We start from the raw sequence: 22,839 nt of genomic DNA on the forward strand, positions 1-22,839 counted from the left end.
CTCAAAAGAAACAGAAAAATAAAACTGGGAAACATTTAAAGTCATGTAAAGTGAAGTGTGCAGAACCAAGAAAATATTGTACACATTATTAGCAATATTGTAAGGATGATCAACTGTGAAATATTTAGCTACTTTGATCAAGACAATTTCAAAAGATTGATGATGAAAGATACTATCTACCTCTAGATGAATTCTGAAAACAGATTGAATGTACTTAAAAAAAAACTTTTATTGTTTTATTTTGTATTTAATTTAAAAAATTCTCTTACCTTCTGTTTTAGAATCAATACTAAGTATTGGTTGCAAGACAGAAAAACTGTAAGGGCTATGCAATGGGGGTTAAGTGATATTAGGGGTAAAATAGTTATTGGGTTTTGCTAAGTGTAAGAGTTAAAGTTGGGGGACACTGAGGCAGTATAAATTAGTTTCTCTCTGCAAGGAGTATTATATTTTTAGAGGTTTATTAAAGGATTAAAGAAAATACAGAATAAGAGAACACGTGTCTAGGCCTCTGGCCTAGACAACCTCACCTACATTATGAAAAGAGTCTGCGTGTAAGCTGAAACAGGAAAGAAAAGAGAGGCCCAGAAGCCTTTCCAATCAGGTTAAATACCCCATCTTGATCTCGGCCCAGGTGAGAATTCCGTGATATTACAAAGCATTCTGGGGAAGTGGAGCAAGGACTTCTGGGGATTGAAGTCCTGGACTCAAGTCTCCATTTTTACATAAGTTAGTGACAGGAGTATGAATCCTGTCAGACTGTCAGACTGCCTTGGGTGGAACCTTGTGCTAAGGTCTTGCTTAGGAATTCTGAGACACCCAAGGAATTGGAAGTTCTGTTAAGCCCAACTGTCTCTCTCTGCTGGTGTTCCCTGCCCAGAGAGAAGGCTAAAGCTTTGGCTCCTGGGAATTCCTTGAACTGGCCTGACAGTTTTGGAAAGAAGAGAAAGTTGGAAGTTTTGGGAAGAGCTGTGAAAGTAAGATCAACAGTTAGAAGAAGAAATCTGGTTTTTGTTCCTCCTTGTTTACAGAGTGGAGCAGCTGGGCTCGGCTTCCAGGCCAGGAGCCAGTAGGCCCCAAAACCCTGACTGACTGGGAGTTGGAGAACTGAACAACTACAAGGAGGCAGTAACTTTATACTATATAAGAATTATAATTATTAGAAATAGGTTTATAGAGCTAGAAATCGGGTTACGGTAGTGATAAGGAGAGAGAGCAGGTCTAGGCCTTGAGTTGGGTGTGGCTTGAGTTAGTCCCCTTTTTTAGACTTAGGGACCCCTATCCTTATATTCCTTCAACCTTTTAAATCCTTTTAAACCTTAATAAATAGAAGTTTTGTTTTTACCTACTGCCTCCACAGTGGTGCCAGACCCTATCCCTTGAAAAGACCTTATTGTTATACAGGCCTCACTGCTCTTCTCAGCCTAAAACAAATTCACAACAAAGTTTGGCCAGCTGGCCCTTCTTAGCAACAAACAGATACAATTTCAAAATTTATCCACAACAGTGAGTTGCCCAGGGTCACACAGCCAGGAAGTGTCTGAGGCCAGATTTAATCGCTCTGTTAGACTTCTACAGTGTGAAATCCTTCATAGAGATTGTAGAAGTGGATGCAAAATAACATTGGCTTGGTTTCAGTCTCTGGTGGCAGACTGAACCCTATTCTCATTTTCTTTCATGTGCTTGAGACTTCTTTTTGGAATTCCAGAACTATAGGGGACCTCTGACATCATTTAGCTCAGCAAATTTGTTTTAATTTGAATTTCTCTAATTAGTAGTGATCTAGAGCCATTTATTGAATATAATTTTTATTGCATTATGTATTTTGTACTTGTTTTTATATATTTTTATATGTCTATCTTCCTATACATAGTCAATTTTTTTGTTGTTTTTCATCTTTTATTGCTGATAATTCAAAGAAAGAAGATGGCATAAAATCTAATCTGTTCTGGAAATATAAGTGACCTTTCCAATACATAACACTTCAAATATCAAAGTATGTGGTAAACATATAAATAAAGAGAAAGTAACATACTTCCTATTTACAGTACAGTATTTCAAACATGGAAAAAGCTCCTATGTGGTCAATTTTTATAGATATCTTGTGTAAATCTTAGCAATAAGTAAATTCCTTTCTATTCCCATTCAGAAATCACCAGATAGCTGTCATCTTTGATTTTTCTTAAATTGTGTCCAAGAATTTGTAAACAGGAAACAAGACAATACAGTACAAAATAATATATCAAATTATCAGGTAAGTTCCTTCTATGTCATTCATAGGGGATTTCTAGGTCTCTTTTATGTATTATGTAATATAATCTGAGAAGAAGAGAGTGCTACAGGGATACATATAGACCTGAAGAGAGATTCGCACATCCTCACAGCCCCTAAAACCATGTGTACCAATGTGCAAACTGGACTGAATCTGTCACTTTTACTGTGACTCATGTGGACAATTTAGTTTAGGGAAAGAAAAATTAGGCTCTCTAGTGTTTAAGTTCTTTCTCTAAGGAAAAGATTAAAGTGTTGTTTTTTTTTTAATTTTCTTTGGGCTGTGGTATCAAAATGTCTTGTTAAGGAGCTCTGTGTGTGTGTGTGTGTGTGTGTGAGAGAGAGAGAGAGACAGAGACAGAGACAGAGACAGAGACAGACGGAGAGAGAGAGACAGAGAGAGAGAGAGAGAGAGAGAGAGAGAGAGAGAGAGAGAGATTAAAGTTTATAGTATTAAAGGGCACAAGATAGAGATTTTATGGGAGACATTATAGGAGATTCAATCTATATTGAGGTTTTCCAGGTTCTCATAGGACTTCTAGGATCCTCATGTCAGCAGAACACCTTAATAATAAAATTATGCCACTAGAAATTACTGGATATGAGTTGTTGGAGGTGACTTGAGAAGAATTTTCATGATTCTGATCACTCTGTGTGATGTAGAGTGAAATGTTCAATAATAATAAAAAATAATAATGAGGACCACTGCTTTACTAATGGGGGACTATCTCTAGATTTGTCTCTATCATTTTCCCCAGACTTGGAGAAGGGCTTAAAAAGCAAGCAAGAATGTACTCTGGAAACTACTCTTTACCCTTTTTTACTGCAGGCTTTGCTGTGAACTGTGGAGTTGGACCAAAGTGGGTTCTAGCCAGTAACTGAGATTATAGTCAGTGTCATCTAAGGTTCACAGTACAGATGGTATATTCATATCATCACCATCATCACCCCTCAAAAAAGATTCTTCTTAGATTAATTTGACAACAGCAGGATCATTAAAAGCATCCCCTATCCAGCCAACTGCCATTGATCTTTTTGGCTACACTTAAAGAATCACTGGAATCGTGAAGTGAATTGAGCAATAATTCTTCCCTAGCCATCACAGCTCTGGAAGTGGAGTGCCTGACTATTTTTTAAAGCACTGATTTAAAATAAAGACAGATCTAAAAAAAAAAGACACCAACCCCTTAGCTGGTTAAAAAAGTCATTAGCTAATGTCAAAGAGCTAAAATCCAGTGTCCTGGGGTACAATGTAGTCATTTGGGAGCATGTGAGTTACTTTGCATTCTGAACTGTTTTACGTTCCAATGTTTGTGTGCTGTTGAGAATTTTGGAGCAACTTCTAAAATAAAAAAAAATACAATTATGTTCAAGACCTTTTCACCCCTTAGCTATACCTGAAACCTAATACAACAGACCATTAAGTTTTCAAGTGGCTTCCTCAGGTCAATATTCATGTTCCACATGGTCAGACCAATAGTACTTACAGTTATAAAATTCTCTTCTATCCCACATGGCTAAAGTCACTTACATTGCTGCTTTATGTATAACTAAAATCAATTTCTTCAGTTGTATTTATTTAAATCCCCCCCCCCCCAATAAAAATGCACCTATTTGTATACTCTGGAAAGTTTATTTCTATTCATACTAAAGCAATGTTTAGTTTCTATTTTTGTGAACCTGATGAATGCTTAGGAATTATCCAACAAGCCATTACTAATTATTTACTATATATTTATTTGTTATTTACTTTATTTATATTTTACATTAATTTTGTGTATATAATATGTAGTAATTTATATTGATTAATTAATTATTATTAATTAGTTATTGTTAGTTAATTTTAGGCTTAGGATTGTCCCACTAGCCAAGGAATCATCATTGCTTTGTTGGGCTTCTTACCCAGCTTGGAATTCCTCCCCCAGGTATCTTCCAGGTTGTAGAGGTGGAGGCAATATAATACGGTCTGGATGTTGGGCTCTTTGGTGGAAGAATGAACCCTCGTCTCAATTTCTTTTGTGTGTAATGGAGCATCCTTTAGGAATCCTGGAACAGTAGGGGACTTCTAAGCACCAACAAAATTTTGATTTATATCTCTTGTTTTTCCAATGTGTCTTCTTCATGGTGAATAAAGCAGGGAGCGGGAAAGGGATATTTTAGGTTGAAGAAATCACATGACCACAAAGCCTTAGAGGAAGGAAGGCATGGTGGGTGGAGATACTGCTTTTTGACCCTTGGACAAATGACAATCTTCGGGGGACTTGGTTTCTTTAGTTATCAGACAAGGGGCTTTCTAGTAGATAGCCTCTAACTACTTCTAATACTTCCATGATCCTATGCATCTTAGTGTGGGAGGGAAAAATAAGGAATATCAAGGAGGGAGAAGAGATTGAGGGGGCTGAGTGGAAGCTTATCTTGGAGGTGGCAGGATAATGGAAGCAACAGAGGAGGCAATGTGATGTTCTCCACCTCAGGGGCCAATTCCTTCTTCTGTGTGCTGACAACAGTTCCATTAACACTAATGGAAGTTACAGCTACACATATCAAGGGGAGAATATAAACTGTTATGTCCTCCAATATGTCAGCATAAAGGACAAGTTAAGGAAAAGGTGTTAGGCTCAGATTTATAAGGCACCATGCCAGGGGTTTGCCTGTAAAAAGGGGGACCCAATATCTCAGCTTGACTTTGAAAAATCTTATTTGGTCTCCAAGCTCCAACAGATGCTGCTTCTTGTTTCAGAAATAAACTATAGATCTTCCTACATACACCAGCGAGACCTTCTAAATACACTTAGTCCTTTCCCCCTGCAGCATCAGATCTATAAGATGAAAGTAAATGAAAAGAAATCTAACTTCATCATATCCTCTGTAGCTTGTGGTGAGAGAGGCTGACAGAAAAGGTTTTTCTCCCAAAGTCTATTTTATTATTGTTTCCCTCTCTTTCACTATTAAAGCTGAAAATAAAACCACTGTGCTTTCCAATCTTTCTTTTGAAGAAATGTTCCAATCCAGGAATCCACAGATTGGATCATTTATTCATGAATTGATTTTCTCCCCTTTTACTCAGTAACACAGGAGAAATGTCCACAGATTAAAAATTTTGTCATCTTGGAAAAGTTGTCTTGTCCACCCATGTAGGCCAACAGCAATTCATGAGCATCAAATAGAAAAGAAAGTCGCAGTCCCTCAAAATCATATCATCTAGGTTCCTTGATACTCTTTGGACATCAAAGATTAATTAACACCAACTTTACAAATAACTACAGAGAACCACAATAGCATGAAATAGAGAATATAGACTGTAGTCTGAACATATGAATTAAATTCTAGATCTACCAGTCACTAAGTGAAAGACCTTTCCCTTCTCTGAAACTCAGTTTTCTCATCTGTAAAATGTGGAAGCTAGACGAAATCACAGGTATCAGCAGGGCTGGGGGAAAACAAAACCAAAAAAAAAAAAACTCCCCAGTGTAAGTCAGATTAAAATGTTCTTGGGAGACATATAACAAAATAAATGAAAATACAGCAGAGCACAGATAATATTACACCTTAAAATGTAGTCAATATGTGTCTCTCGGGGATCCTTGGGTATGGATCAGTGGTCCCCATTTCTAGTTGAGCTAGACACTAAGAGTCTTTTCAACTCTAAAAGAAGGATTTACTGGTATTTTATTTACAGTCTAGTTTATTCAAATACCAAGTTCAACTTCTTTATATTTGATCCCTTGAACAAGTCATTTCCTTTCTCTAAGCTCTTCTCAGGCCCTTCTCTGGGTCCTTCCTCCTTTGAAAAATGAAAGGCATGAATTGGCAGGTCTCCCTCCGTGTTGTCTTTTAGTCCAGCGTTTTTTGATTTCTCAAACTCAGTGAATATGTCTTGATTGATTGATGATGCCTTTACGATTTCATTTCAGGCTCCAAATCTGTACATGAAACATTCCATTGAACAGCGAGGGAAGGTTTCTCTTTTGTCAGTGTCACAGACACCTTGGAGTTTGGCCGCAATATTTTCCTCAGGCGTGAAACTAATTGGCTATGTTTCACTCCCAGAATAAAGGCAGGGACATTCCCCGCTAGTCCATGCTGAGAGTAGGAGCTGGTGTGTTTGTGTGTGTGGAGGAGATTGGGAATGGGGATAGGAAGAGCTGAAGAACTCAATTCAAGGATGGGACCTATTCTTGTTTTTTTTTTTTAAACCCTTACTCTCCATCTTAGAATCAATACTGTGCATGGGTTCCAAGGCAGAAGAGCTGTAGGGGCTGGACAATGGGGGTGAAGTGACTTACCCAGGGTCACACAATTAGGAAGTGTCTGAGATCAAATTTGAACCAAGGATTCTCCCCTCACTAGACTTGGTTCTCTATCCCCTGAGTCACATAGCTGCCCAAGGGTCCTAACCTTTTTATCCAAGCCTCTCATCTGGGTTTCTGCTTCTGTCCTTTCCCACCTATTCTCTTTCCTACTCTATCTGGTATCCACATTGCTTCAGGGCTATGAGACAGCGGGCTGATGGACTGACAACAAAGCCGGGGATGTTCCCTTTAAAATTGATGCTGGAGGATGATGGACAGCCTGAGAGCCAGCCACAGTGCCTGCTGTGTTTGCTAGAGATGAATCTTAAATTGGCTTCTGCCTTAGCAATGTACCAAATGATCAGTGCCTGCCTTCAGACCAATTCCCCAACTTAGGGCACAAAAAATACTAGAACTGGCTGCAAAACCAGTCAGAGCATTATAATTTTTTTTCCAAAGTTAATATGTGATCATTTATTAAGATGTCAGAGAAACACAATATAAAGTTTAATAATAAAAATAAATTAATAACCAGAGCATCTAGGTAGCATAGAATATAGAACATCAGTTCTAATGTCAGGAAGATCTAGGTTCAAATCTGGCCTCATATATTTCCTAGCTGTGGAACCCTGGGAAAGTCACTTAACCCCAATTGCTTAGCTCTTACAGCCTTTCTGTCTTAGAGTTCATAATAAGAAAGTAAGGGTTGTTTTTTTTTTTAAAGAACCAAACTGAAACAAAGATCTCAGAGACTTTGGCAGATGAATAGGATCCATAAATAATCAATAAATGGGTACATTTGAGAATTCCGATCTTTGTCTTGGCAGATAGATTCCCAAATTTTTTATATTGTCTAAAGTGACTTTACATGGAGTTTCTCTTTCTAACTCCTGCTGTTGAATTTTGTTGGAAATATATAGAAATACTGATGATTTCTGTGGGTTTATTTTGTACCCTGAAACTTTGCTCAAGTTGTTAATTATTTCCACTAGTCTTTTAGTTGATTTTCCTGAGGTTCTTTAAGTAGACCATCATATCCTCTGCAAAGAGTGATAGTTTCGTCTCCTCATTTAATCCTTTCAATTTCTTTTTCTTCTCTAATTGCTAAAGTGTTTCTAGTACAGTGTTAAATAATAGAGGTGATAATTGGCATCTTTGTTTCACTCCTGATCTTATTGGGAAGGCTTCTAGTTTATCCCCATGGCAGTTGATGCTTGCCCCCTTTTAGTGCCACTGGTCCCAAATGTCTTTGTCCTTATTTTATTTGTATTTTGTAGTTAACTTATCTGTATTCAGTTGCTTGGGATGCCTGTACCCAACAGGTTCCCTAGCAAAAGGTTAGCTCTATTTTTTTGTTTGTTTGTTTGTTTTTTGGAGCAAGTGAATTTGTCTTTGTTTCCACAGGGAACAAATAGAGCAACCTGGTTCTATGGCATCTGCAGAGTGCTACACCAACAGACAAAACAAGGTATCAATTAATAAACATTTATTATAGTCTTGCCTGTGCCAGGTCCTATGCTAAGTGCTGGGGATAAAAAAAAAAAAGCAAAAGACATTTCCTGCCCTCAAGGAACTGAGAATCTAATGGGGGGAGACAACAGGCAAACAAATACAAAGCAAGCTACATATAGGATATACATGTATGTATACATATATATGAAATAATTCACAGAGGAAAGGCACTAGAATTAAGAGAGTTTGGGGAAGGTTTCCTATGTTTGTTTGTTTTTTATGTTAAGCTTCAAACAGTTATTTATTTTTTAATTTAGATTTAGGTCAGAATCTACTTATTTCCCTAAGTAGAATCTGAGAGTAATGTGGCATAAGGAAAGAGACTTGAGCTATAGTCCTGGATCTACCACCCAATGCAAATCATTTCAACTAACTAGACCTTAGTTCCTTCATTTTTAAAAATGGGGATTGAAGAAGGGCTGTAATAGCAAGTTCAAAATCAGGAAGTAGACTGGAAGAATGAATAAACAACAACAAAATACCACCATAGGAAACTATTATCATGACAGGAAGCTTGAGAAACAAATACAGAAGTGAATAACTCTCAAAAATATCTATAAACAAAACCTCAAAGAAAAACATACTTTGGGCACAGATTTACCTCAAATTCCTAGAAGAGAAGAAGCAAAAATTAAAAAAAAATTTTTTTAATCAATGAAATGAGAATGCTAGAGAGAAGAAAATGGAAAAGAAATAAGAGCTATGGAAAAAATAATTGGAAAGGAAATTAGCAATTTAGAACAAGAAATATAAAACTTTATCCAAGTAACAAACTCCTTGAAAATTAGAATGGACCAAATAGAAGCCAATGACTCCATGAGGCAATAAAAAATATTGAAACAAAGTCAAAGGACTGGAAAAAGCATAAAATGTAAGGGGTCTCATAGTAAAAAACCAAACAATCAAACAAACTCAAACAAACAAAAAACAAGCTAGAAAACAGGCTGAGGAGGAAAAAAAATTTAAGGATCACCAGACCATCTGAATGCCATAGTCAAAAATAGAGCCTAGAAAACACATGACAAGAAATCATAAAAGTAAACTGCTCAGATCTCTTAGAATCAGAGGAAAAAGTAAAAATAGAAAAAAAATCCACCTCCTTTAAGAAAACCCTCTAAGGAAACTCCTAGGAACATAAAAGACCAAATACAGAGCTTTAGGGTTCAAGAAAAATTACTGCAAAGAACCAGAAAGAAAGAATGTGAGTATTAAAGAGTCACAATATCACACACAATTTAGTAGTTACTACTTTAAAGGAATAGAGAACTTGGAATGCAAATTCCAGAAGGCAAAGAATATAGATTTAACACCAGGAATAATTTATAAGCATAAACCTTTAATGAAACAGAAATCTGCCAAATATTCATGATAAAAAGACCAGAGCCATATCAAAACTTTGAAGTTCAAACACAAGAGTTAAGGGAAATAAAAAGTTAAACAAGAACAATCATAAGGGATTAAACTAAATAGGGATGTTTACATTCAAATATGGAAAGATGATATATATGTCCCCTCTGAACCCGATCATAATCAGAGGTCACAGAAGGGACCTAATTAAGCAAGGTCTGGTAGTGGTTCTATTATGTCTTGATGGTCTTAAGAAAGAACAAAATGAGTAATTGTTTAAAAAAAGATTTTAAAATATTAAAAGAAAGGATGGAATAGGAGAAGAGGAAAATGCTGAAGTAGGATAAAAGGGAAAGGAAATTTAGGGAAAATTATCTCACATAATCAGGGTTTGCTAATAGACATCTATACAAACAATGTGGAGGGAATAGGGTGGTCATAGCTAATACTTGAATCTCACTCCCAAATGAACTAAGCAAAAGAGAGAACACACACATACATACACAGAATTAGGTTCAGAAATACATTTGCTCTCAATGGAGAAATAGGAGGGAAAGGGGAGAAAGGGAGATTAGAGGGAAGGCAGAGTTAGAGAGAGAGCAGTCCTAAGCACAAACAAAATCTAAGTATGTGCAAAAATATTGACAGTCTTCTTTCAGGTGGTATAGAAGGGGAACTGGAGGGCTACCCATAAATTGAGTAACAGCTGAACAAATTATGGTATATAAATGTGATGGAAAATATTATTTTATAAGAAATAATAAAAGGGATGGTTTCAACAAAACTTGGGAAAACATGTATGAACTGATGCAGAGTGAAGTGAATAGAACCAGGAGAATGATTTTTACAATGAACATACTAGGATGAAGACAAACAACTCTGAAAGTCTTGGGAACTCTGATAGGTATAATAACCAAACACAGTCCCAGAGGATTGGTGATGAAATGTGCTACACGTCCTCTGATTGGGAAATGAAGGACTCAAAGGAGAGAATGAGATCTTTATTTTTTGATATGGCCAATGCAGAAATTTGCTTTAGTTGACTATGCAAGTTTACAACAGAGATTTTATTTTTCTTCCTTTCTCAACTGGGACAATGGGGTTGGAGAAGGAGTAGAAAGCAGATTTTTGCTAATTTGGAAAACACAATTTAAAAAAAATGCAATAAAAATGGGGATTGAGAGCAATATAGAAGAAAGTATTTCAGTTTTGGAGCTGGAGTACCTGGGTTGGGAGCCTGACTTTTCCCTTACCTGCTATGTGACTGGATAAGACATTTTTCTGGGCCTCGGTTTTTTCATCAATAAAATGAGGGAAATTCATTAGATGACTTTGAAGGCACCTTTCTCCTAAAAATATATGATTTTATGACTAAATTATCTTTCAGCTTCCTTTCATCTCTAATCACCTATGAGAAGTTGATTACCACTTCCATTTCCTAACCTTTTCAGTAACTCATCAGAGCCTACAGTTTTGAATATACCAAACTTATTCAAGTAATCATTTCCCATTTTCCTTTCCTCACATTGGATAGCAGCAGCACCCTTCTGCCCCCTTCCATATATTTCTCTCTCTCTCTCTCTCTCTCTCTTTAATAAACCCTCACCTTCCATCTTGGAATCAATACTGTGTATTGGTTCCAAGACACAAGAGTGGTAAGGGCTGGGCAATGGGGGTTAAGTGACTTGCCCAGGGCCACATAGCTAGGAAGTGGCTGAGGCTACATTTGAACCTAGGACCTCCTTTCTCTAGGTCTGACTCTCAATCTACTGAGTTATCCAGCTGCCCCTTATATATTTCTTTTTAACATATAGCTGACCTTAAAAAAAAAAAAGATTGTGGTAGGTAAAGGATTAAAAACTTTTAATTTTTCGGTCCCCTGTTTTTCCTCTCTAAAGCATATCTCTTTTGAATCTTTATGCTCTACTTTTCCCCCCTCTGTCTGCTCCATTTTTCATTTGGACTCATGTTTCATCTTGCTGACATGTTTTTTAATAGTGCCATTTCCCTCTATCTGTGTGTCTGTTGGTTTGTATGTTTGGGCAACTACTTGGAACCTGAATCACTTTCCCAACGCACTTACATGCAGGGAACAATGCTTCCTTAAGGGGCAGGATCTAGACTCAGAAGCAAAATGGGGCCAGAGGAAGAGCAAGGCAATGGTATCCAAGAGGAGACTTTCTGAAGAAGGCTCTCCATGATCATTGTGGGAATTTGTTTTCCTTGATATTGCATGTTTGTTACAAGGATTTTTCTTTATTCACTTGTTATGGGGAGAAGGGTGGGGGGACAATGATAGGATTACCCACACACAAAGGAAAAGAAAACAAAAAGCCCAAGGGAGTCCACAGACAAGCAGAATAGCTTTGACAGTTACATGTTGAATTTGTTATATATATATATGCATATATAGTTTTAATATATGTAGTTTTTATATATGCATATATATAAGACCTTCATTTTATGTCTTAGAAGCAGTACTGTATATTGATTTCAAGGCAGAAGAATTAGACAGTGGGGTTAAGTGACTTGCCCAGGGTCACACAGCTAGCCACAGAGATATTAAGAGACAGACACAAAGAGAGACTAAATGCAAAGACAGATATAGTTCATAAAACCCTCCTTTAGGGGGGAGCCTTACACTTCTTCCAATTCTTTTTTTTTAATATTTCAGTCATAGATTTTTAGAGATGGAGTGCACCTTATGGGTAAGAATAATAGCTCATGTATAGAGTTGTTTGTCCTTTGTTTTTGAAGAGGACCAGTGACATTAAGGGGTGATGTCTTAACCTGTACATAAATTGGATTTAAGTGAGGCAGAGTTGCACAAAGTCATCAGCATCACTCTCTCTTCCAGAGTCATCCAAGGCCTTTGGCAAGACAAAAGCTTGAATGACCAGGGATGGCTCAGGATGCTTTGGATGACTTTGACATCTTCCATGTCTGACCAAACTCTCCAAAATGCCTGCTTTGACCACCTTCATAGCCTTTGGAACACCCTGTTCTCATCTACCCATTTCAGCAGGGAAAAGTCTTCACATAATGTGGGATAAGCCCCCCACCCCATTCATTGTTGGTATATATATGTATATATTAACAACATAAATATATATTACATATATAACAACATGAATAAAACACGTTTCCTCATGTTTTATTCTCCTCAAAACAACCCTGTGAGGAAGGTATTGTTTAAAAATATTACTATAAAGTTTTACTAAACCCATTTTGCATCTGAGGAAAGTGAGGCTCGTACAGAGTAGCTCTCTTTCCTGGAATCACACCCGAGATGCTACAGCTGGATTTTGGAAGCCTCTCCTGATTCCAAGTCCTGAGAGATCTTTTTACTTCACCATACAGTCTGAGGTCATAGAACCTTTGTATTTTATAAATGAGGAAACTGAAGCCCAGAGAAGCAAATTGCCCAAAGTTACCCAATCAGTTTTTTTTTTAATTTAAATTAATTTATTTAGTCAATTTAGAACATTATTCCTTGGTCACAAGAATCACCCAATCAGTTAGTAGCAGAACCAGTTCTAGAATCTGCTGATTCTCAGCCTAATTCCACAGCACCAAAGTGCATCCCACACAGCTCTCCATGTTCCAATTCATCAAAAAGCTTGTAGGATCTCTTAAGCTTCCATCTTATCCCTTCCCTCAAAAGCCCAAGATGCTCTATTTCTGACTCGTTGGCTTCCCTCGCCCTTTAACTTTCTGCCTCCTCCTTTTTCTTCCTAACTACTTATCATCACACTGTTTCCTCCTCTCTAATCATTTTTCGAGGCTGCTACTGGAACACAGCACTCAGGGTACTCACACCGCCTGCACGCACGGCAAATCTTTCTTGGATTCCTTGGCATATTGCAATTCGTTTCCACTCCAGCACCATGAGAATGTTTGATGAATCATAGAAGGAAAAGACTCGGAGTGGGTAATAAAGGTAATTCTTTCACAAGGAGACGTATTTTTACAGCTCTCCACAACATCCCAGCTTCCTGCGAGGGACTTTCAATCAGCTCTCATTGAGAAGTCTTTAGGGTACATTACAGTCAAGTGCCCTTTCCGAAAACTTGCCAGGCAAAGAGGACCAGTAAATTCCATTGCTATGGGACACTCGTACGCCTTTCTTGCCACCCAAGACAGGAAAAATGAGCCTCATTTCAAGGAATCAGGCCCCTTTCCCTTGCTCCCACTAACGTAGGAACGTAGGGGTTTTGATTTACTTAAGGAGCAAGATTGCTTTAGGAAGTTACCACCTAACACCTCGGAAAACAATTCAGTAACTGCTTATGGAGCCTTCAGGCAAACGAGGTAATCTTTCAATTTCTTGAACAGAGCATTTGAAATGGCTCCCTCTAGGCACCCAGCAAGCTGAACATTTCCATAATGCAGTTACAAGAAAAAGAAGAGAGAGAGAGAGAGAGAATCCTTAGTACCACCACTCCCACTTGTCAACAGAAGATTCAGGAACATCCGGTGCATCGTAAGCTATTGGCTGACCTTAACCCATCTTGACCCTTCCCCACTCACTCCAAGCCACTTTCCATCCTCATCTCTTCTCTTTTTGAGCAAATAATTCATGAATGGTGCAAGAGATACATCATACAAAGAATGTGGCACAGTGCCTGGCACATAGGAGGTGCTTAATAAATGTTTATTGACTGACTGACTGGAGAGAAAAGAGAATCCTAAGTTTTAAAATGACATCAAGTCCCAGGAAAAATGATGAATTTCAGTCTTATGCCTTTGAATTGTCCTAGCATCATAAAGTCACTCTATACTACTGTCATTCAAATTAAACATACATTTGGTCAAAAATCCAAATCCAATATCATTATTAATGATTTCTTTTTTAAACTCTTATTTTGTTTTAGTAATACCTTTTTTCAATTTTTTATTATATACTTAGTAACCACCACTACAAAAATTTAAATAAAGAATACATTAAAATTATGTGCAATACTACAAACACATATTGTTTACAATTTGTTTAAAATGTGTAAATTATACACATAACCGTCCTCTTCTTTTGATTTTCCTTTGGCTTTGTTTTGATACTTTTTTCTTGATTTTGTGACTTTTTTTAACACAATCATGGTATATATTATTTTTCTCTTTTCTTCTCTTTTAATTTCTTCATCTATTTTCCTTATTTTCTTTATATTTTCAACATTTTGTCATTTCTAATAACAATACAATCCATTACCTTCAAACATCACAGTCTCTTCAGCCATTTCTCCCAATCATTGCTTTTGGGTTATTTCCAATTATTTTGTCATTACAAACAAAGCTTCTATGAATATTTTCATACATACATACCTTTTTACCTTCTCATTAATGCCCTTTGAGCCTAATCCTAGTAATGGGATCCCTAGGTCAATGAGCATGAAGAGCTTCACAGCTCTTAATGTATATTTCCATCTTGTTTTCTAAAAAAACAATTCATAGCTGCTCTAGCAATATAATATTAGGTTTGTTTCTCTATCTTCCTATCAGCATTTAATTTGATCATCTTAGCCCTTCTGGTATTCAGTTAACATACATGACTAGGGCCAGTTCAACTAGATTTGTCCATTGGCAGCAGACCCAATCTGCTGCCAGCATCATACTCTTTCTAAGACCAAATATTTCCAGCTTGACATATCCAGTAGAACTTTTGTTCCAGTGCCACAACTCCTCAGGAATGCAAAGGAACCTCAATAGTGTAATGAGTATTAAAGTAAGACCTTACCCTCCCCAACTCTTTATATATACTCCCCTCTAGGTATTCATTTATTCCCTGCCTTTACTTATCCCCATGTCTTCCTTTCTCTTAACCTACTCTTGCTTCCCTTATTCCTTCAGTTCTCCAGTCCATCCCTATCCCATCCCATTTCCCTCTTGTTTTTCTTTATGGTAAGAAGATTGTTATTCTTCTATTTGTGTAGGTTGTTCTTTCTTTATCCAAGATCTGATGAGATTAGGGTTCCAGTACTACTAGTCTTCCATCCCTTCCTCACCTTTTTCTGTGGCTGTTCTTCTACTCATTCCTCCTCCATATGAGATAGTCATTCTATCCTACCTCTTCCTGGTCTAATCCACTACCATTTTGGCTCATTCTATTCCATTCACCTCAATCTCAAGTCTTCTATCCATACATGTCTCTTTAAAGAACCCAGGCAATGATGTCATTCCTAGGGTCCATTGATGACATTTTCCCATATAAGAAGCAAATACTTTGGCCTTTTGGATTGTTTTCATTACCTTTGTATGTTTCTTATAGATCAAATTTTCTTCTGAGTTCTGGGGTTTTTTTAGGAATAGTTCAAGCTCTTTGGTTCATTGAAGGTTCATTTTAAAACCTTTTATAATTATGTTCATTTTTGCTGGATGTTATTCTTGGTTATAAGCCCAATTCTTTTGCTCTATGAAATGCTGTATTCCATGTCCTATATTATTTTAAAGTCATAGTTTCTAAGTCTCATATAATTTTGATTGTCGTTCCACTGTATTTAAATTGTTTTTTTTTTCTTGTTGGTATTTTCTCCTTAACCTGAAAGTTGTAGAACTTAGCAAATATGTTTCTGTGCATTTTTATTTTTGGGTCTTGTAAAGGTGGTGATTGGTAGAATCTTTCCATTTCAATTTTGCCCTCTGATTAAGAATTTCTGGGCAGTTTTCCTTGGTGATTTTTTTGGAGTATGGTGTCCAAACTCTTTTTTTTTTTTTGGCTTATAACTTTCTGGGAGGCAGTCTTCCTCCTCCTGTAGCAACAACACTCTAGGAATGACCACAGTTGATTGGGCCCCAGTCCTCAGCAAACACACTCACCAGTACACATTCCTTCCTTACTCCTCCTCTCCTATTGCTACAGCCCTGAACAGAGCTGGTGTCTAGTTTGAGTTCCTAGGGCTTTCCAAGTCCCTCACTTGATAGCAACAAGGTTGGAGTTCCTATCCTCAGGACTTGGTGCCCTCAGACTCTATGGTCTTCACTCCACCCCTGATGTGGGCCAATGAAGGTCTCTAGAGCTGAGGCCTCAGCAGATATAGCTCTTCCAAGGTCCCTCCATCTATGGATTCCAATGGTGTCCTTCTCTTGGATGAAAGCTCCTGGACCGAGCAAACAAAGTGAAGCTGCCAATGCTGCATCTCAAGGGCTACCTTGTTGATTATACTCTGTCTGCTCTGTTCCTGCCTCTAAGACCTACAGCTTGGGACTAAAGCCAGGGAAGTCAGAAACCTTCCTCACTAGTTATCCTTTGCTGGTTCAGCTTCATTTCTGACTCCTGTCTGGTTTTGCTGCTTTTAGCATTGGTTCTGGGGAGTTTTTTGTTTGTTTCTTTGTTTCTTTGTGTGGGAGTTATTAGGGTGAAGAAGCTTCAGGCCCTACTCCATCATCTTCCCACAATGCATCTCTACTCCTTCCTTATTCATTAATAATTCATAAGACAGATGGGCAAGGACTAAGCAAATGTGGTTAAGTGACTTGTCCAGGGTCACCCCGCTAGGAAGTGTATGAGGCCAGATTTAAACCCAGAATCTCCCAACTCCAGACCTAGTGCTCAATATACTATGTCACCTAGCTGCCCCTATGTCAGTTATTTTTAATGCAATGTTAAATCTTTTCTGATTTCTTCAACTATTACTAACATTATTCTATGCTTTTTTTCATTTTTCAAATCTACATTTTATAGCAATGATGTGGATTAAATAGGTTTTTATGGACTTACCTGGGAATTTGCTGACCATTTAAAATGTTTCTATGGGAATATACATTATGAGTTTCCAACAGTAGTATTCAAGTTAAAATAACCCCAGTATAAAATGAAATAAAATAAAATAACACCAGTATTAACTCTAGAGTTAAGCACTGTGAAATTAGAATCTGTTACTCTAAAAACTATGATTCCCAGCAAAACTACGATCCCCAGTAAAAACTACGATTCCCAGGACCCCACTCATTTCCTGTCGTTACATGCTGACGTACACAGGATATAAATTGAGTGGAGTTCTGTGTCTAGTGCTCTTTCCTGTCAGCAGCTTTGGTGGAGCAGGCATTTTGAGGTCTATTTTGTCAGATAATAAACTTTAAAAATATAATACTTGAAGTATTGGATATTAATTTAACTCCTACAGCACTGAGCAAAAAAGACCTAGACTCAAATATCACTTTCTTCATCTGTAAAAGATTTGATATTCTTTATGGGAGGCAGCTAGGTGATAGGGTGGGCTGTAAGCGTGGTACACTGTACTGTGTAAGATTTAAATTAAATGTGCAATACTTGAAGTATTATTTTTTATTAAGTGTATTATCTGACAAAATAGAACCATGTGACTAAGTTTTTCTACCTGCTCAAAAATCCCTACTCTACCAAAGCCACAACAGGAAGAAAAGAGAGATGGAACTACACCCAATTTATATCCTGTCTATGTCAGCATGTAATGACAAGAAGAGAGTAGGGTGCTGGGAATCATAGTTTTGCTGGGAATTGTAGGTTTTAGGGTAACATTCTAATTACACAACTGGGAATCAAGAAAACTTTTTTTCACATCTGGCTTCAGAGACTTACTAGTTCTGTGAATCTGGCAAATCACTTAATCTCTGTCTACCTAAGGTTTCTCATCTATAAAAAGAGAAAATAATAGTATTCATCTTACAGGGTTATTGTGAAGATAAAACACAATTTTTTAAAGCACTATGCAAACCTTATAGCTCTATATAAGTGCTAACTATATTTTTAGCTCTCACCTTCCATCTTAGAATCAATACTTATGATCAATCAAAGACAGAAGAGTGATAAGAGCTAGACAATGAGGGTTAAGTGACTTGCCCAGAGTCACATGGCTAGGAAGTGTCCAAGGCTAGATTTGAACCCAGGTCCTCCTCAATCCAATCCTGGAGCTCTATACTTGTGCTATGTAGCTGCCCCTGACTATTGGTCCTTAAGTAAATCTGTTTATGAGGATGAATAAATGAATGAACAAATATTTGTTTAGTGCTTATTATGTGTTAAATACTGGGAATACAGATAGAAAAGGAAGATGGTACCTGCTCTCAAGGAGCTCACATTATAATTAGGGGAAACAATATACAAAAGGGTTCAGTTACAGGGAAGATGGGAAGCCCAGAAATCTTTACAGTTCAGTTTCAGGGTGGATGGCAAAACCTAAGAAGCTCTGGGGCATTGGAAGTTTATATGACAGTGCCCATCAGGCCAAAGAAGACATTGTCAATATATATATATATATATATATGTCGTAAGGCCTGTTAGTCCTCCATCTTACTGGAAAAACAATAGCTGATGATTCCCTGCTTGTCCAAGCAGTGAGAGCAACCATGTCCACAAGGGGCAAAGGGGACCTTGTTGTTTTGTCATCTGACTCTTTGTGACCCCATTGACTATAGCACATCTCCATTGTCTCCTGAAATCTGTACAAGTTCATGTTCATTTCTTAATATTGTCCCTGGAGGTTTCTTAGCAATATATACTTATATATATATATATATATATATATATATATATATATATATATACTTAGTGATTTGCCATTTCTTTCCCTAGTGGATCCCGTTTTATCATAATTCTCCACAATGATTGGACTGTCTTGGGTAACTCTGCAAGCCTAGTTCATAGTTTTATTGAGCTATGCAAGTTCCTCTCTTATTACAAGGCAGAGAGATTCAGGTGGCTTAAATGTATTTGTTCTACCAAATTTAGTTCAAGTTTTGCAGATATTCTAACACTATGACCTCAAGTCCACTGGCTTCACATTGGGTATTCTAATTTATGATGTGAAGCTAAAAAGTTCTGCCTTTCTGTCAGGCATGACACCAGCAATCCTTAAAGAATCTTCTCATAGTTCTCAAGTACTTATTTGATTTACAATTTCTCAGTTATAACCTCCAAACTCTCAAAACTGCCACATCAATCAAATGAGCTGATGGACCAAAATGTCCTGCAGCTATTGTTGCCTCAGTCAGTGAGTGCCTAGCCTTGAAACAGGTCCATTTAGTACATTTCTCTTAGAGACTTTTCTCTTTGGTACACAGAACAGTTCTCTCCCCAACATTTTATCTGAGAGGTTGTATTTCTTCTAAAATTGCTGTTACCATTTTTTATGCAGATGTTCATTTTTTGCCATTTTCAGCAACCAAAATGTTCAATAAAAAGAGACAGTACCTTACAAGTCCAAATCAAGTCCCCTAAGAATCATTCAACCTCATTTTTTCCAACATCATTCTCAAGCCACAGCTGTGACACATAATTGGCATGTCCAATTAAGGACTAAATATTCAGTACTAAAAATGGTATCTTTCCAAAAGACATGGGTACTCTTATGAAATGTTTCTTAGTTCGAGTAGTAAGGGTTATGGACTAAGGAAAACAACAAACTTTTAACATCTTTAGTATTCTCCATCTTGCAGGTGTCTCTTTCTCCATGATCATCCATGACATTCCTTATTGGATATAAGATCTTTGAACAGGAGAGTTTTGACTTTACTTCAATATATTCTAATCTTCTCATTCAATATATTCATGTCTTCAGTGAGAGACTTAGTGATGAATTTCAATCTACTTTCCAAAACAATTCACCAAGGATTTTATTTTAATTTCTTAAAATTAATTTATTTTTCATTAACCAAAATTTACTTTCTGTCCCTCCTGCCTCCTCTCCCTCCATCAAAAAAGAAAGCAAAACAAAGCCCTTGTAGCAAATATCACCAAGAATTTTAAAACATTCTATTCATCAAGATAGTTTACTGAAGGTCAAAGAAATGAAAAAATGAATATCATACAGAAGTTAAGAAAAAGATGTCTGATTGGGGATGAATAGGCTACCACATATAATCAATGAGGAAATCTGAAGGATAGTGAAGACTGTCATCAGATATTTTGTATGCTAGGAAAAGAACATTAACTGGCTACATGGAGAGTCAGGGATGACAAGTGAATAGCTCAGAGACCTCCACATCCACCAATTTGTCAGGAGAAATCAAGGAAGGCCTCCAGTACATTGGTTGGACCACCTATGATCAACTTATGGGAAATCATGGAGATAGGTGGGAGAAATATGGATGGTTTGCAATCTCTTTTCTTGAAGGGGATTTCCAAAACAACGAGATCACAGATTCATTTAGTATTCATTCAAATAGTTTATGGAAAATAGACAGATTTTGACCTGTCTCCTTATTTCAATTAATATTTACTTCACATCTTGGGAAAGTATTTATAGCACCTTTTTAGACACTTTCAATGTCCTTTTCTTTTTATTTGTTATAGCGCTAACCTTGACTTGAATGCCACTTTGACTCTTAATAGGACAATAGTCATTATTTTATTTAGAAAAATATGCACTTTCAGAAAACCCTGCTGTCCAGTCATAACTTGAAGAAAGAAAAAAAAAACTATTTTCCCATTGGATCCCAGTAATACTTGAGCATCCAAAATGGAGACTCCAGTACAGTGTACACATAGTACTGAGTAATGGCAGAGATGCAAGAGCTTAGCCAGCTTTTGGAAAGCTACACCTTACTGTAAGGTGAGGATTTTGGTAAAGTTACAATAGAGTTAACCCCAAAGCACCCCAAACTGGCACTTCTATTGTACCTACCTATAGATTTCTGATCAATTTTTTAAAAGTCTTATTAACTGATAATATTGGTTGTATTAGGTCCTTATGGAGCAAAGTAGTTGAGTGACTTACTCAAAGCTACCTAACAAGTTAGCAGTAGAGTTTTAATGAGAACTTGAGCCCTCCAAATCCAAATCTTATCATTTCAGTGTTCCTTTGAACTCATATTTGGGGCAATTAGGTAGCATAGTGGATAAAGAACCAGGCCTGGAGTCAGGAGGACTTGGGTTCGAACCTAGCCTAAGATATTTCCTAGTTATGTGACCATGGGCAAGCCACTTAATTCCAATTACCTAAATCTTACTGCTCTTTGCCTTGGAATGAATACTTGGTATCAATTAGAAAACAAAAAGTAAGGTTTTAAAAAATTAACTCATTTGCAGAGCATGTTAAGTTTCCAAAGTTGTTTACTCATAAGGATCCTACCAGTCAATTGATCAACAAACATTTATTTTTATTTAATTAATTATATTTTGTTAATTAATACATTTATAATTAATTAATTAATTTAGTATACTTTTCCATGATTACATGAATCATGTTCTTCCCCTCCCCTCCTCCCATCCACCTCCCATAGCCAACAAGCAATTCCACTGGGTTTTACATGTATCATTGATCAAGTCCTATTTCCATATTATTAATATTTGTACTGTATATAATTCAACAAACATTTATTAAGCACCTAATACTTGCCAGGCACTGGGCCAGGACAAAGGGACAAACCAAAAGAATAAAACAGTCCCTATTCTCAAGGAATTTACATTGTAATGGAGGAGATAGCAAATACATCTATAAGTACAAACAGAATAAGTAGGAAAATAGCAAATATAGTATTATAATGATGATTTTATAGATAGGGAAAGTGAAGCTCAGAGAAATTGAGTGACTTGCCCATGGTAATGAAATGAGTAAATGTCAAAACCAATATTTGAGTATAATATTTGAGGTAGTTAGTAAGTGAATCCAGTTTCCTTCTGATTTGAAATGCAACATTATTCCCATAGCATGTTCTTGGAATTCTGTCACATACCTTGAAGATAGAACATATCATAGTAACAGATCAGTAGCTAAGGGGATCAGGAAAGGCTTTCTGAAGGAAATAGCACCTGAGATGGAGTTTTTAAAATTTTTTAAATTTATTATTATTATATTATTATAATTATTATTATTTTGAGCTCAGTCTTGAAGAAGACTCAAGTGAAGAGAGAGTGCATTCCAGGTCTGATACACAGACTGTGCAAAAGTGAAGGGGGAAAGAAATGGAATCCTGAGTCCTGGTAATCACAAGTAGCCAGTTTGGATTATTAAAGGGATTTTCTTAACCACTCCTTCTGTCTCCTTAAGAAGCTAGAGAGCAGGATTTCTAAGTAGATCAGAACTGACAGGAGTCAGTGAACCAGAGCTGGAGATTCCATTATCAGGGAGACTAGGACTGAAGAGAGGAAATAAGCAGTCACTGAAGGAAGAAGGTCTTTTGCCCCTGGGATCTCTAGAGAGTAGGAGGTTTGTCTCTGAGGTAAGGATCTGCTGGCGGTTGGCTACTGACAGTTGGGCTGCTATAGAAAACTGATTGAAGGACTGGTGTCTATTAATTTAGGGAATTAGGTAGTTAGTGAATAATTTATAGATAGAGTAGATTGGATTAGGCCTGGCATGCCAGGCAAAAGAAACTGTCTTCAGAAGAGAGTTAGAGGTAGTTGTAGGAAATTCTAGGTACTATTAGGAATTTTAGGTATATTTATAGAGTATAAGTTTAATCATCTCTCTTTCCTCTTTTCTATCTTTCTAGCTGTACTTCTTTC

General features: G+C 36.9%; 1 long non-coding RNA gene across 2 annotated transcripts in view; it reads left to right on the forward strand.

Moving 5' to 3' along the window:
- Nucleotides 1–377: 377 nt before the first annotated feature.
- Nucleotides 378–22,839, forward strand: part of LOC107649827 (uncharacterized) — a 96,637-nt gene continuing 74,175 nt past the window's right edge. The window contains exons 1-2 of one of the 2 annotated variants that reach the window (XR_008914126.1): nt 378–977; nt 7,968–8,031. This is a non-coding gene — a long non-coding RNA (uncharacterized LOC107649827). The remainder of the gene's footprint in view (nt 978–7,967; nt 8,032–22,839) is intronic. The other variant, XR_008914125.1, reaches the window with a different exon arrangement.

This window comes from Monodelphis domestica, chromosome 8 (genome assembly GCF_027887165.1).
Source record: "Monodelphis domestica isolate mMonDom1 chromosome 8, mMonDom1.pri, whole genome shotgun sequence".
Lineage (NCBI taxonomy): Eukaryota > Metazoa > Chordata > Mammalia > Didelphimorphia > Didelphidae > Monodelphis > Monodelphis domestica.